We start from the raw sequence: 16934 nt of genomic DNA, 5'->3' as shown, positions 1-16934 counted from the left end.
AATTTCTCATCATACTATAAGGAATAATTATATATTTTTTTCAATAAACATATATTTTTTGATCGAATTTGTATTTTCATCATAAAAAATAAATATATATTTTTATTGGTAAAACTTTCACCGCATATTAACCACATTTTTGTATAAGGTCACTAGGACCTTCCCAGACCCTAAGATTCTTCTAGATCAATCCATACCTTAGGATTTATCTAGACCTTAGGATCCTTTTAGACACTAGACCCTAGGACCTTCCCGAAACCTAGGATTCTTCAAGACCAAACCAGACCTTAGGATCTATCTTGACCCTAAGATCCCTCTTGACTCTAGACACTAGGACCTTCCCATACCCTAGGATTCTTTTAGACTCCAGACCCTATAATCTTGTTAGGCCCTAGAACCTACCTAGACCTTAGATCTATCTAAATTCAAGATTAATCCAGACCCTAGGATCAATTCACATCTCAAATCAATTCAAGTTTCAAATTAAACCCTAACTTATAGTTAATCTAGATAACAAATCCATCTAAATTTCAAATCTATTCAAGCTTTAAATCAATCCAGATCTTAAATCAACCCAGCTATAATCATTTTAGTATCTTATCAAGCTCTAATCATATCCATCCATTTACAATCATCTAATTGATTGTGAGTGATGTGCATAATTCAGATTCAAGCAATCAAATCCATATACCTTACCTCCTAGACTTACAGTTCCAATCGGTTCAAAAAGATCCATATGTAAGATCTCCAAAGGCTTACTAGTTCTAAGATCTTTATTGGACGGAAAAGAAGACTTCACCTATTTTTCTAATTGACAAGCATCGTAAAGGTTGTCCTTAAAAAAGTCTAATTTTGGTATACCTCTCACTAAGTTCTTTTGGTTAATTTGTCTTAGATTGTTCATGCTAAAGTAACAAAGTCTCCTATGCCATAGCCATGACTCATCAAAAATAGTTTTCATACAAAAAGCAGTAGGAGTTTTGATACAATTTAAATCTAGCATATAAATATTATTTACCTGTAAGTCATGCAAAACATCATTACCATTTAGGCTTAATATGCAATTAGTAGAAAAAAAAATTTATGATGTATCCTTTATCACATAACTTGTTAATACTCAAAAGATTATGATTTAAGACTTCTACAAGTAACACATTTTCAATGAAAAAATTTTCAAAATTTCCAATCATATTTGATCCAACCACATTCCTAGTGGTGTTATCTCCAAGTGTAACGTTGCCTCCACTTTTAGCTTCTAGCGATATAAATTATTTAGTATCTTCAGTCATATATTTTGAACAACCGCTATCTAGGTAACAAATGTTCTCGAAAGGTCTTGTATGAGAGCGTTTCTCTTTTTGATCTGACTGATCAAGATTATCAGCCATTAAGCATAAATTGGTAACTTCCTCTTTCTTTTTAGTTTCTGACAAATCCGAAGCCGAATCTGCCCAAAAATCTCTTTGGAATCTCTTCTTACCATTGTTCTCTTTTGGTTTCTCCTCTGCCTTCTCCTTGATAGGAGTGGCCTTTAGGTTTGGGTATTATGAATTTAAATGTCCAGGTTTCTGGCACTCGTAGCAAATTACATTATTAGAAACCTTAACATTCCTATTGAACTTACCTCTATTCCACTATTGGCGTCTCTTTTGCTTCCTCTTCAGAAAGCTTCTAAACTATCTAGTCATAAAAGCTATATCATCCTCATTCTCAGGTTGCGATAGATCACTCTCCGACTCCTCCACTTTCAGTGTAATGTTCTTCTCCTTTTGGTGTTCACCTACATCAATCTTTCTTTGACTCGCTCCTTGCTTGTAAGCAATTAGTGACCAAGAAAATTGTCAACAGAGTAAACATTTAAATCTTTTGAATATGTAATTGTAGTTATTTTAGCATCATATATATAGGCAAACAACAAGGAATGTTGTTAACCATTTCAGCGTTCGTTAGTGCCCTACCCAATGCATGTAAAGACGTGATAATTTGAATAAATCTTGTATATATATCATAAATATATTTATTGGGTTTCATGCAAAATATTTCATAGTCATATAACAAGATGTTCAGTCTAGATTGCTTTACTTTATTTGTCCCTTCATAAGTAATACAGAGTCTATCCCATATGTCATTTTCACTTTTACAAGTGGAAACCTGTATATAGTCTTCTGACTTAAGTGCACAAAAGAAAATATTTAAATATTTTGCATTAAGTTGTGCTAAGTCACGTTGTTCTATAGTCCAATCTACAAAGGGTGTTTCAAATCTAACACCATCAACAAATCTAGTTAGTTTTATATACACTTCTTGAACTAAGATCCACTTACAATAATATAGTGATTGTAAAAATATTGACATGTGTGTTTTTTAAAAATCAAAAGAAATGTTGTCAAACAAAAAAGGTCTAGTTATAGAGTAATCTTCTTGTGTGTCCGGTTTCGAAATATAGTCATGCTCGTTAATTAAAAAGTAGTCTAAACTTATGATTTTGAAATAAAACTCTGATATCACTTGTTGATTCTACAATAGATTGTTAAACCTAAGTTAATGTCCCAAGGCTAATCAAGAGAGGGGGTGAATTTGTACTTTTAAATTTTACTTCTCTTGGATTTAAAAAGTAGAAACCATTTAACAATTAGTTGCAAGTTAATTGAGATTTTTAAAGTAAATTTTTTAACCACACAAATAAAGTAACTTGCAGTAAGTAAATATGTAATAGAAAAAATAAACAACACACAGATTTATAGTGATTCAGTCAAACACGACCTGCATCTACTCCCTGAAGACTCCCTCTTCAGGTATTTTACTATTACCACAAGTTTCTCTCCTTTTGCCCCTACTGCAAGGTGGAGATACCTTTATAAAACTCTCTTCTACCAATCCTCAATGCGACAGAGAACCATCGCCTATTCACACTCTCCAAGTGTAGGAAGAGAACCTCTGTCCTTTTACACCCTCTAAGTGTAGGCAGAGTACCTTTGGCTGTTCACACTCTCCAAGTGTAAGCCGATAACCTTCATCCTTTCACACTTCCCAAGTGTCGGCAAAAAGCTGTCGTCTGTTCACACTCTCCATGTGTAGGCAGAGAACCTTTGACCTTTCACACTTCCCAAGTTTCAACTGAGAGCCGTCATCCTTTAAAAATTCCCAAGTGTTGGTAGAGTACTGGATCCTCTCCAAGATCTTCTCACGAATAATCTAGAAAGACAAGAGGAAGAGTGATAACAAAATAAATTATAAAGAGATCTTTAACTTTGAATAACCCTGTGAATCCTTCACACTCCACTTACAAGAAATCTCTCTCAAACAATCTCTCACACTCTCTCTTTCAATTGCCCTTTGAATATCACAAAGTCAAGAGAAAAGAAGATTATTCACACGTCCGTTTTAGTGGACCTTTTATACAAAAAATCATCCAAAAAATTAAAGTTTTCAATTTTGAACGTACACGATCGTACTGTACGATTGTATATTCGTACGTATGAATAGTTCAAATACTATTGTGTACGAACCAATGGTGAAACGATATGAAATCATTTCATACTTGATCATCATCTGGTATGAATTGTGTTCATCTGGTACGAATAGAAAAAATTTTAAAGTTTGTCTGTATGAAACATCGAGATGAAATGAATGAAACCAGAACCAAGATGTTCATCCCGGTATGATTAAAATATCATCCCATACAATTCGTATCTGGTCAAAATAGAGACCTTCGTCCAGATACAATCAAAAATATCATCCCAAACGATCTTCGTATCTGGCCAAAATAGATTCCTTCATCCCAGTAAAATCAAAAATATCATCCCTTATGATCTTCGTATCTGGTTAAAACAGTGGCCTTCATCCCGGTACGATAAAAAATATTGTCTAGTACGATCTTCATATCTGGCTAAAATAGAGGCCTTCATCCAGGTACGATAAAAAATATCATCCCATATGATCTTCGTATTTGGCCAAAACAGAGGACTTCGTCCCGGTACGATCAAAAATATTGTACGTACGAACTATACTTAGAAAAAATTTTGACATTTATGTTCGTTTCATTGCTCGTTGGGGAAAATAACTAACCATATCATCCCATATGAAGTAATACCGTAGTGTAAGATCAATTTAAAAATATGAATTTTAAAAACTCTTTCCCAGTGTGTGTGTGCTCAGTTACTCAATTACAACCACACTCTCTCAGACTCAATAAAATGAAAATATAGACTTCAATTATAATACACTCTAAACTGATCTTGATTTAAAGTCTTCAACAATCCGGAGCATGATTTTTCTGAAATGTTAGTACACACAAAAGTAAAACAATTTTTCTAAAATATGTCAGGAGAAATAATAATCAAAGCAATAATATTTGGAAACATAAAAAACATACAAGTTATAAGAATATCAAACATGCAAAACTAAATAGCAACTATCTCAATAATATATAGTTCTTTCTTGAATTTGACTATCATAATCAGGATGAAAACTTAAAGTTCTATCATCTAAACCTATTAGGGAATGATATCTTCATCGCCTGAGGCAATATATCGTTCATAATAATGTGTTCGACTTCAAAATTGAAATTTTAGAAATTAAATTTTCTAAATAAATTAAATTTTAAGTTTCTTTGCATTCTTTCCAAAGAAAAGCTCCTCTCTTTTTCAACCAAATCAACAACATGCTCACTAAATAAATAATTAATTATCCTTGAGCCATTTATTATAAATATGCCCTTGAGTAGTGGGTAGAGACTCTAAAATATAATTATTATATTAATATATTATAATAAATGTTATACATTATTTTTAATTAAATAATTAATTAATTATGAGTTAGCTTGCCAGCTCACAATCCAACCTCATCATGCTTGAACTCAGCTCGTGAGCTCGATAAGCTCAGCTCACGATCCCATAAACAAGTCAATCTCGAGTGAGCTCAGCTCACTTACACCCCTACTCTACACACAAAGATCCTACAATAATCTAAATCATTTGAGAGTTTCATTAAAACATGACAAGTATCTAGGACGACAATAAAAAAATTACTCAAATATTTAAGAGAGAAGAATAATATTTATATAGTATAAAGCAATGACTAATGAAAGGTAAACATTCCGATTAATGTGAATACAGAAGGAGTCACAATGGGATTTAATCTCTTCCTTTGAGATCCATAGAGTCAGTAAACTATAGTGGGAGTTTTTTTTTAGATTTGAAAAAACACACAGAGAATCAGAGCCAGCCAAAACATCTTTAAAAGATTTGGAGCGATTCTTAGAAGTGAGAAAACCAAGATCGGGTCTCATAATAGGAATATTAGCCATACTGAATGTGGATTTTTATGGGAAACATCAACAATAGAGATAAAGCAAAAGCAACAAATTGAAAACCAAATCATGTACGGACGAAAACATAGAAATAAAAAAGACAAGATAAAAACCACAGGTTAAGAGTAGAGATAAAGATGACTTCCCTCGACGAGCTATGATGATGGATTAGGCTATCATGATAAAGTATTCCCCTAACAAAAAAAAGGATGATTATTCTTGAAGGTAATTGATGAAATGGACATGGCTAGGGCAAACCCTAGCAGAGCTGAATGCACAAAGCAAAACAAATATTCCAATTTGTTTTGACACACTCTCTTTTTGTTTTTTTTTTTTTTTTTTTTTTAAAATCCTCTGAGGGGCTCACATTTTTATTTAAAAATTTTTCCTCATCATGCTTGAACTCAGCTCGTGAGCTCGATAAGCTCAGCTCACGATCCCATAAACAAGTCAATCTCGAGTGAGCTCAGCTCACTTACACCCCTACTCTACACACAAAGATCCTACAATAATCTAAATCATTTGAGAGTTTCATTAAAACATGACAAGTATCTAGGACGACAATAAAAAAATTACTCAAATATTTAAGAGAGAAGAATAATATTTATATAGTATAAAGCAATGACTAATGAAAGGTAAACATTCTGATTAATGTGAATACAGAAGGAGTCACGATGGGATTTAATCTCTTCCTTTGAGATCCATAGAGTCAGTAAACTATAGTGGGAGTTTTTTTTTAGATTTGAAAAAACACACAGAGAATCAGAGCCAGCCAAAACATCTTTAAAAGATTTGGAGCGATTCTTAGAAGTGAGAAAACCAAGATCGGGTCTCATAATAGGAATATTAGCCATACTGAATGTGGATTTTTATGGGAAACATCAACAATAGAGATAAAGCAAAAGCAACAAATTGAAAACCAAATCATGTACGGACGAAAACATAGAAATAAAAAAGACAAGAGAAAAACCACAGGTTAAGAGTAGAGATAAAGATGACTTCCCTCGACGAGCTATGATGATGGATTAGGCTATCATGATAAAGTATTCCCCTAACAAAAAAAAGGATGATTATTCTTGAAGGTAATTGACAAAATGGGCACGGCTAGGGCAAACCCTAGCAGAGCTGAACGCACAGAGTAAAACAAATATTCCAATTTGTTTTTGACACACTCTCTTTTTGTTTTTTGTTTTTTTTTTGGTTAAAACCCACTGAGGGGCCTACATGTTAATTTCAAAATTTTGGTTACACAGTCCTTAGAAGGATCCTCCAGCTCTCTAGTGCTCAAAAGATCTACAAGAAAAAAAGAAAGAAAACCTATGAGCCGGTGGTTCCTTTTTCTAAGATTACAATAGGGATCTAAAAAGTAACTCGGGCTGTGAGCATACAACACCCAAAAAAGGAAGGTCACATATATCTCGTTCAGCACATCCCTCCTGCAAAATTGAAGGACAAAATAGAGTAGCAAATAAAACAACCAAAAAAGGAGTACCTTGCTCACATTGAAGCTCTCAAAACATGATTTATCCCTGCAAGGTACTCTCCAAAAAAAAAGGATTAGACATATAGTAGTTAAAACTAACAATATAAAAGATCTTATAATTAAAAAGAGAACTAAAGCTTTCACCAAAAAACCACTCCAGAATATCCCAGCCAAAACAAGATAACCTCGAGCACTTACCAGAATGCAAATACATCTTACTAAAATCCGCAACATTATAGATAAATAAGAACCTCATAACAAACCACCTCCTGTGCCACTGCAGACTAAAATTCCAATAAGAAATGCAATAATTAGCAGTAAAACAATAGCTAAGAGAGATATTGTCCAAAAAACCAGCATTGATACAACTCCACCAAAAAAATAAACAACATAACCAAAAGCAGCGTCCACCCGCAAATAACCAGACATAAACTTAGTAAAAACAGTAAAAAACTATCCATAAAATAGATCCTCAGGTGGCCAAAATTGACCAAGTGACAAACCCAGGCAAAGAAAAAAGAAATCCCCCGCCCAGACAGCCCAGAAAAGAGATCAAATAGGTGAGAACCCCAGAGGAGGATCAGGTAAAACGACATAGAACAGAAGACCACAAAAAACCAAACCATAGATAACAAAAATCATCTAGTTCTAATATAAGGCATGCCAATCTTATCCAGATTAACCAGCCCCTTCAAGTTATGAGGCACATTAACAAAATAAAATTCCCTTTCCTCCTCCAACCTACTACCAAGTTTAGCCAAGCATTCAGCACACGTATTGCCCTCTCTTAAAACATGATTTATCGAAAAGTTAAGCGTAGAAAGGGCCATACGAATTTTCCTAATAATGTAAAAAAACTGAGGAGAAAGCACATCCACATTCTTGATAATATGAATTAAACTTAAAGCATCCACCTCAATCTCAATATTAATAAAACCTTTATTATTACAAATTAAAAGACCTTTAACTAAACCCATAAGTTCAGCAAAAATGACCTTATATGGAGATAAAGGGCCCGCATAAGCCACAATCACTTTACAAACATTGTCACGAATAATACCCCCAAAACTAGCACAGGAATTGTCAACATAACCATCAGTATTCAACTTCAAATAAGGAGGTAACGGTTTAACCCGTCTAACAATCCTTTCCCTTCTAATCAAATCCTCCATTTGAATAGGGATACCCAGATTCACACACAGAGACTCAGTTAATAAATTTTTTTCTAGAAATAAGCTTGACAGCATAAAGTTGAAGCAATTTATTATTAATATTAGAAATAATACTCTTATCCTCCATCTTGCTACCATTATGCTTAGCCTCATTGCGGGCTTTCCAAAGGAACCACAAAATAAGAATGGGTAACAAATTAATAACATGACCTTTAACCGTGGACATCTAATTAGTAAAAAAACCTGAATACTATTAATAGACATTGGATCAAAAACAGGAATAGATTTGTTAACAATGATAGCATAATGACTCCACACACTTTGAGCTATTTTACCATGAAGAAACACATGATTAACACACTCAATATTAGAACAACAATAGTATTTAGAAGGGAGGTAAAAACCTTTGTTCCAAAGACGAGCATCCAACGGTAAAAAAAAACCCTTCATACATCTCCAAGCAAGAATAGAATAAGAAGAGGGGATACTATTGTGCTAAATAGAACCATAAACTTTAGAAATCTCCTTATTACTTCTAAAATTCTCCCACACCTTTTTAACTTTAAAAATACCGTCAGTAGAACTATTAAAAAGGATATGGTTAGCCTCAAAAATATTTAAAGGGATGTTCAAAACAAGATGCAAAATTTCCTCAGGTAAGATTTGTCTCAGTTTATCAACATTCCAATTACCATTATCAAAATAATAGCTCACCTTAGCAGAAATAAGAGTGTGAGAATAGAGCATACTGTCAATAGATCCCGGCCCAAGCCAATTGTCCTGCCAAAAATAAACATCCCCTTTACCCAAACCCCATTGGATAAAAGGCTCCGCCTCCCAACTTATATTACATAACCGCTTCCAAGCTGAGGAATCAGTTCTTTTAAAATTACATAAAGTAGGATGCCCCTCTTTACAATACTTAGCATACGTGAAATTAGCCCATAAGCTAACTTTAGATCTAAAAGAAAACCAAAGTTTGTAAGATAAAACCCTAACCATATCCAAAACATTATTAAGAGTATGAAAAATGCCAGTAAGACCAAAGAATACAAGATCTATTATTCTTGGCTCAAAAAAAAAAACTTATTGATTAACCTTTCCAATCTAAGACAAATAAAAGCAGACGGGTTAAGAGTATGAAAAATGTAAATAGGGATAGAATTTAAAACGTGTTTAATAAGCACAAGTCTACCACCAAACGAAAGAAAATTCGAAGACTAATTATAAATTTTGCTTTGAAAAACCGTAACCATATCCTCAAAGATCATGCTTTTTTTTCTCCCCTTGAAAATAGGGGTCCCTAAGTATTTAATAGGCAAAGAAGAGCAATTGAAACCACAAATCCTTTTAATATCATTGATTCTACCTTGACTAGCATATTTAGAAACAATAAACATACTTTTATTCTTGTTAATAGACACCCCACTCATATCTGAAACTCATCTAAATGCTTGACAAGAAACTTAATATTAGTAAGAGAACTATTAGCAAAAATAATGAAATCATCGGCAAAGCTAAGGTGAGTGATAGGGATACCACCCATAGTACGATAAAGTAGATTAGGATGCCTTTTATAAAGAACCTCCAAACCCCTAGATAAATAATCAACAGCAATAATGAACAAGGCAGGGGAAAGAGGATCTCCTTGACGCAAACCTTGACTGGAATTAAAAAAACCATTACTTCTACCATTAATAATAACATAAAAGAAACAATGCTCAATATTGTTTTTGATCAAAGAAATGAAAGCTTGGTTAAAACCAAATAAAGACATCACTTTATATAAAAAGTCCCAACAAAGGTTATCATAAGCCTTAGTAATGTCCAATTTCAAAATAATATTCTCACCTTTCACTTTCGCATTGATATCATGAGTAATCTCTTGGGCAAGTAAAACATTATAAAAATTGCTACGACCTTCCACAAAGCCAGTTTGGTTCTGAGATATAATTCTAGGAAGGATATTAATAAGTCTAGTAGCAATGATCTTAGAAATAAGCTTATTAAAAAAAGAGCATAAACTAATCGGTCTAAAATCATTCCAGTTATTGGTAGCATCCTTCTTAGGAATTAAAACAATGTTAGTAGAAGAGAAGAATTTCATGTACGGTTTACCCGAAAAAAACTCAGAAACAGCCTCCATAATATCCCCCTTAGTAATGTGCCAAGTCTTAATGAAAAACTTAGTAGTAAATCCATCAGGGCCAACAATAGAATCAATATTCATCTCCTACATAACCTTCCAAACCTCCTCCTCAGACGGAACAATAGTGAGTTGGAAATTATCAGCCTCTGAAATACAACAGGAGACAATATGAGGATTAACAATAGGAGTCGGTTGGAAACCACTATTAAAAATATTTTTAAAATGATCCACATCAGAGCTTAAAATAGAATCCTCCTCCTCCAAGACCCTACCATCATCACTAGTGATTTTAAAAATATGGTTCCTAATTTTTTTCTTGTTAGCCAAAGCATGAAAAAACTTGGTGTTCCTATCACCATCAACAGTAAATTTAGTTGTAGCTTTTTGGTGCCAATAGATCTCTTCCTGTTCTTGTAAAGTACACAAATTGATCTTAGCAACATTAAGATCAGAAAGATTAGAACTATCAGGGTAAAGCTGATAAATCTTTTCAAGCTCCATCACCTTATGTTCAGCATTTTTAATATTATCAAATATATTTTTAAAAGTATGTTTGTTCCACCATCTCAAAACCTGATTCAGCCTGCTAAGCTTGCTCCACAGCTTAGCCATACCCGAAATATTGCCAATAGGAAACAAAGGAGCCTGCCAATTTCTCTCAAAAACATTAAGAAAATCATGATGAGAAAGCCACATATTTTGAAATTTAAAGGCAGTAGGAAAAAAATCTTTATTAGCATTGATAGAAAGCAGTAAAGGAGCATGATCAGAAGCAGTCCTACTAAGATGCTCCACATGAGTCATTTGGAATTTAGCAATCCAATCATTATTAAATAAAACTCTATCAAGACTTTGCCACAAGTTATCTCTATTCCAAGTATAAGCATTACCAAAAAAACCTATATCATGTAAGTCACAAGTAGAGATCATGGAGTTAAAATCCTCCATAGCATTAATATTAGGATGATTACCTCCCAATCTTTCACTAGCATTAGAAATAACGTTGAAGTCACCTCCAACACACCATGGACCCGTAGAATTAGAAGCAAAATTCTTAAGATGGTCCCAAAGGGCAAACCGGCCCACTCTAGAGCAAGCAGCATAAACAAAAGAGGAATTACAGTCAAAATTAAACATAGATATAGAAACATGCACAACTTGAACAAAGTCCTCCATAATATTCACCTTGATAGCACTATTCCATAAATTCCAAATCTTATTAGAACAATTAGCAAATTTGTTAGAGAAATCTAACTTAGAAGCAGTATTATCAAGTTTACTCATAGCAATCAACGGTTCAAGTAACACCAAAAGTTGAATATTATGAATCATACAAATATTTTTAACTCTAGTTTTCGAATCCTTCCCACCAATACCTCTAACATTCCAAATAAGGGACTTAACCATGAGAACTTTTAGCACTAGTTTGAGCTTTAGTAGAAAATGGCGTAGAGGATACAGATTCTTTGGATTTTTTACCTTTTTTCTTATTAACTTTAGTAAAATGCTCCTCCTCAAGACTCTTAAGGAAAAAATCATCCACAGTTGATTTTTTAGATTTAGAACCTTCTAAATCTAAAGGTAAAGAGCTACCACGTTCCAGATTTTGCACCAATTTCTCCTTCTTGTTTTCAGTAGGGATAAACTCCCCTTCTTCACAATTCTCATTAATATCAGAATCTAAAATAATAGCTAAATTTGATTCCGTTGCCACTATATAAACATCAGTAGAATTGCTTAACATAGAATCAATAGAGACAAAAATATTAGGAAGTTTCTCACTATCATTACACAAATTCTTACCTTCGCTATTAGCAACCAATTCTCCTCTGTTTTCTGGCACAACAAGGTCAGTTACCGCCTCCACCTGGTTTTCAATAACAACATTTGCCAAAGGTTTATCCAGCACATTATTAGAAATAGAAATAACATGAAAATTAACTATCTCAGCCGTAGGTTTCGCTATTTTTTTCAGCTCAGGATGTAATTTAAAACAATCAGAAATGTCATGCCCATGGATCTTGCAATGGGAACAAAAATCGGAAACCTTCTCAAACTCGACTTTTTGCAAATAACCAAACGCCTTTGAACCAATCCAAACTTCTTTAGGATGTTTCTTTGAAATGTAAACTTCCACCAGAATCCTAGCCACAGAGGGGCGGGTCCTAGAGGCAGTTGCTTGGTCGGTCTGCAGAGGCCTCCCAAAAACAGAGCCAAGCTCACGCAAGACTTGGGGGTTAAAAAAATGTAACCTCAAATTTGGAAAAGAGATCCAGATCGGAACTATGGGGGACACTTCATGAACATAAAAAAACGGCGTCCATGTTAAGATTCTCATTTGACAGTTATTGATAAAGTAAGATCTCTGAGAAAACACCCTGCTATAGTCGAGATCGTTCGAGAGCTGAATCGCTACATGTCTAGAATCCAAAAGCCCAACGGAGTAAAAACCAGAGAGTTTAAGATTAGCAAAAAAAGAGCGTATAGAGTCAAGATTCGGTCTACGTAAAGCAAATTTCACAACAAGGGTAAACTAAAATGGATAAGCCAGCTTAAGAACATCTTCATCAGAAATAAGTATAGCTGGAACACCATTCACAACAGATTGAGTAAATTTAGGGGCGTTATCACCTTGCATCGGGTTACCAGAGAGAACGTCTTTGAAAGAACGTGAAGGCGACTTAGAAGAATCAGCATCATCAAGATCGAAAAAGCCCCTGCTTTTTCCATGTGTCGGGCTGGAAGCCTTCCCCCAAGCATTGGACGAAGACATCCCTGCTAATACTGAAGCCCCAAACAGGGCTAGAAAGCCGAAAGGGCCACAAGAGAACAACAATGGAAGAAAAATGAAGCGAAAATGAGAGGAAAAGAGCGTTCAGAGGAAGGCTAAAGGAAACCCTAGAAATCGCCGAGGAGGCGACTAGGGCGAGAGCTCAGAGTGCGCGATGATTTCCCACTTTTTTGTGTCGTGAACACACTCTCTTTTTGTTAATTTCATTTTAAGACATTTATTATGAACTTTTTGCATCTTGAGATTTCTATAAACCCTTATAATTGCTTTTTTTTTATTTAATTTTTCAGCAATGTTCTCAATTACACTTATTAGTTGGCTTGAGTCCACGGTCATTTTGTAATTGAACTTTAATTTTGATACAATTTGTGCTACAACTCCCATTTTATGCATAAAAAATGACATTTATTATAATTTCCATATACCTTAATAAATTAATCTTTGTTAGAAGTATATCAAAATAGCATCGACAGATGTGGCAAAATTGTGCTCTTTTTTTTGGATATGATAAGCTATAAATCAAAATTGTGCCCTTTTTTTTTGGATATGATAAGTCATAAATCACAAGTGCATGGCTCTACCCATAATTTTTAGAAATAATCTTCTCCAATCTTTGAGCTGCAATGATTTTTGGTTTATATTTTATAGCCAATGTTAACATTTTTCAATGTAATTAAATATAAGCTAAATAATTATAAACAATTAACAAGACTTCATAAAAAGATTTAAAGAAATGTAAACTTTAAAGATTAATCTGATAAAACTAAAAGCTATTTCTACTTTATTTATTCCAACTTCTTTTTTACCTCTAAATAATTTTGTTTTAAAGTTCTTATTTCACCTTTTTCAAAATAGTAGAAATTTAACAAAATAAATAATTATCATTTATATTCATAATTTCTTAACATTCAATAGTGTTATTAAAATAAATCAACACATAATGCTAAAAATCTTCAACTTAAAAAATGAACAGTAGCAACACTTAGAATACAACATTCAAGTTGAACAAAGTATATGATAAAACATCAAACTAAATACATTTCATCCAACAAAATGAAAGCATAAAACATTTATTTCTGAAATAAAAATAGTTGGAACATGAAGTAGTCTGAGAATTCCATTCTTCAAATGGAAATTGGTTCAACCAAAAGCTTTGAGATTTGATCTTTATCAAAGATGAATTGGTATGCTTGTCTTGAATAACATATACGGTTTCATAAAATGGGCAAAGTTGATGACTCTCATGAGAATATCCTTGGAAAAAGTTCCACTTAGATTAACACTATCGGAAATTCAGGTATTGCTAGCAGTCCGATAGCCGCCAGTAATATTGGTGGTTAGAGTGTTGGTATTAACCGGCGGTGTTTAATAAACCACCGTCGAAATTAGCGGCGGTATAATAACCAACGGCTATATGGCGCAGATTTAATTTTATACCTGCAACCAAAGCCGTTGATTTTAAGTAACTTTTTTCTATCAGTATAAACCACCAGAAAACAAAGGTGATTGCTCTTTGTTCAATCACAGATGATATATATGATGCTTATGGAACCTTAGATGAGCTCCAATCCTTTACTGATGTGATCATGAGGCTTGCGTATAATTTTAAAACTCAATATTTGAAATATTTTTGTTTAAACAATTAATAAATAAATGAGAATCATAAATAAAATAAACCATATAACAAATTTTTATTGCAGGTGGGATGAGGAAGCAGCTCAACAACTGAAAGAATATTTGAAAATCCATTTTTATAACTTTACTAAATTTTTGCATGATTTCAACAACGAGTTAAGCAGCCATGAAAAATCTCATCGCGTAAAATACCTCAAAGAAATAGTATGATTTATGTTTTATGAAAAATTTAATTTATTTTGATGAGTGAATAGAATATGTTGTATATTCAATATTAATTTATCAACCTTACATGCTTTAGTTAAAAGTGGTAATAAAAGCTTGGAATGAGGAAGTAAAATGGAGAGACGAAGGATACTTTCCTGCACTTAAAGAACACCTGGAAGTGACGTTAGTGACAACCTGTTACTCATGATCACATCAGTAAAGGATTCGAGCTCATCTGAAGTTCCACAAGCATCATATATATGATCTGTGATTGAACATAGAGCAATCACCTTTGTCGCTATTTTTCTTGCCATTGAGTATTGTTGTTCAAAGTATGTTGTGAGAATCCATAAATAACATTTCACCATTCTATCTCTCGAGAAATTGAATTTTACATCATGAAAAATCTTTTCCCACCATCTGCAGAACAAATTAACATCATATATATATATAAAGTCATTTTCAAATAAATTATGTTAGGACCATAATTAATATTAAAAACAAATAAAAAAATTAAGACAACTATATCGTTTGTTTTGAAAATTAAAAAATTATTTTATGAAGAAAACTAATTGAAAGTAGTTTGTGCGTGTATTCAATGGAGAAGACTTTGTTAAAAGAAGGATTTAAAGATATATTGACATGTGCTTATGCTAAACTCTTAGGCTTCATTTGGGACGGCTATCTTGTTGCTTCTTAAAGCAGCTTTCTAGTACAAAAATTTTATATATTGAACTAGAAAGCTGCTTTAAGAAGCAACAAGAAAGCCGCCCCAAACGAAACCTTAGTTTGTGTGTAGTTTGCTTTGTGGATTTTCTAAAAAAATTCAAAGAAAATTTTCTATGCTGCACAAGTAAAAATATATTATTTTAGCCTTGTGAAATGAAATCATTATATTCTTACAAGTTATTCAGAAGGTAATTGAGCAAGTTCTCATTGTTATGATAACATGGAGAGCTTGTATTTGTAAAGTCGTTGTTTTCTTTAGATATTTTAATATAAACTAAAGCTAATTCTGAAATATTAAGAAAAAAAAAGAAGAAATCACCAATCATTAAACATACATAGAGAGGCTCATGGCTTCTTCATGATGGAGTAACTGAAGAAGATTAAAATCCAGCTTTGCAAGCTTTAGGACAATATCATTTTTGTTCTCCTTGTCTTTCTCATAAACTCTCATATAATATCTTGCTCCTGACCTTGGGATTCTCCAATGCAAAGGTAACTCCAATGCATGTCATTATCTGATAGATTTTGAAGATGGTGCTTTTGAATTTCCTCATGAGTAGATAAAAAACAAGCTTCATATAAGCTAAGTAAGCCTCTGACGTTATTAACCAAGTTGCTCTTGAATTTCCCCTCATCATCTTTATATTTACTAAAAACATCTGTTTAATCAATAATAGGGAAAACATAAGAAAGATTCATTACAGAAAATAAATCAAATGAAAAAGATTAATGAAAAAAAAAAAACCCAGATCAGGCTTACCAGATGTAACGTTATAGCCATGCTGTCTAAACAATCTAAATTTTAGAGCAACAGCTTGCAGATCATTTCCTTTGAATTTTCCATTATGGTGATGAATTTCTCTCAGCCTTTTATCAATTTCCTCTTCAAAGTGATAGCCTACGCCGAGGCGTTGAAGAGAGTCTATCAGTTCAAGGCATTGCAGTTCACCCTCATAAGTATTATGAAGCAAATTCTTAACTTTTCTCACCAGTTCCTCCACCCTCTTTCTCATCCATTCCTCTGTTTTCTGTATTCAAGAACACATCATTTCCTCCAGTGTATCATGGACAGTAAATACCTGAGTAGTGGAAGAGAATGGAGCAGAGTTTTTTATGAAGTAATCGCCCCACATAGAAGGAGCATAGCCAGCTAATTGCCTGGAAATTCCATCCTCCATTCTTCTCTCTTTCTCACTCTCTGTATCGCTAGAATTTAGACACCGACTCTCTCTCTCTCTCTCTCAAGCTCACACAATCAAAAAGAGCAGAGCTGATGGGTATTTATAATTACAAAGCTCGACTGTATTGAGAAAATTACCGTATCTACTCAAGCACGGCATCCATGAAGTTCCTAAAATAATGTTTCCTCGTGATAAATGAATGATTAGCATGACTAACATGATGACAAAGTCTATGGGTGCTAATAAACATCGTAGTACTTTTTATGACCTACTGCA

At 33.4% G+C, this 16934-nt stretch overlaps 1 pseudogene; it reads right to left on the bottom strand.

The window, feature by feature from the left end:
* Positions 1–12648: 12648 nt before the first annotated feature.
* On the bottom strand, positions 12649–16655 carry LOC110098561 (annotated as a pseudogene).
* Positions 16656–16934: the final 279 nt, after the last annotated feature.

Source organism: Dendrobium catenatum, unplaced genomic scaffold, assembly GCF_001605985.2.
Source record: "Dendrobium catenatum unplaced genomic scaffold, ASM160598v2 fragScaff_scaffold_540, whole genome shotgun sequence".
Taxonomy (NCBI): Eukaryota; Viridiplantae; Streptophyta; class Magnoliopsida; order Asparagales; family Orchidaceae; genus Dendrobium; species Dendrobium catenatum.
This window is presented reverse-complemented; position numbering and strand designations above follow the sequence as displayed.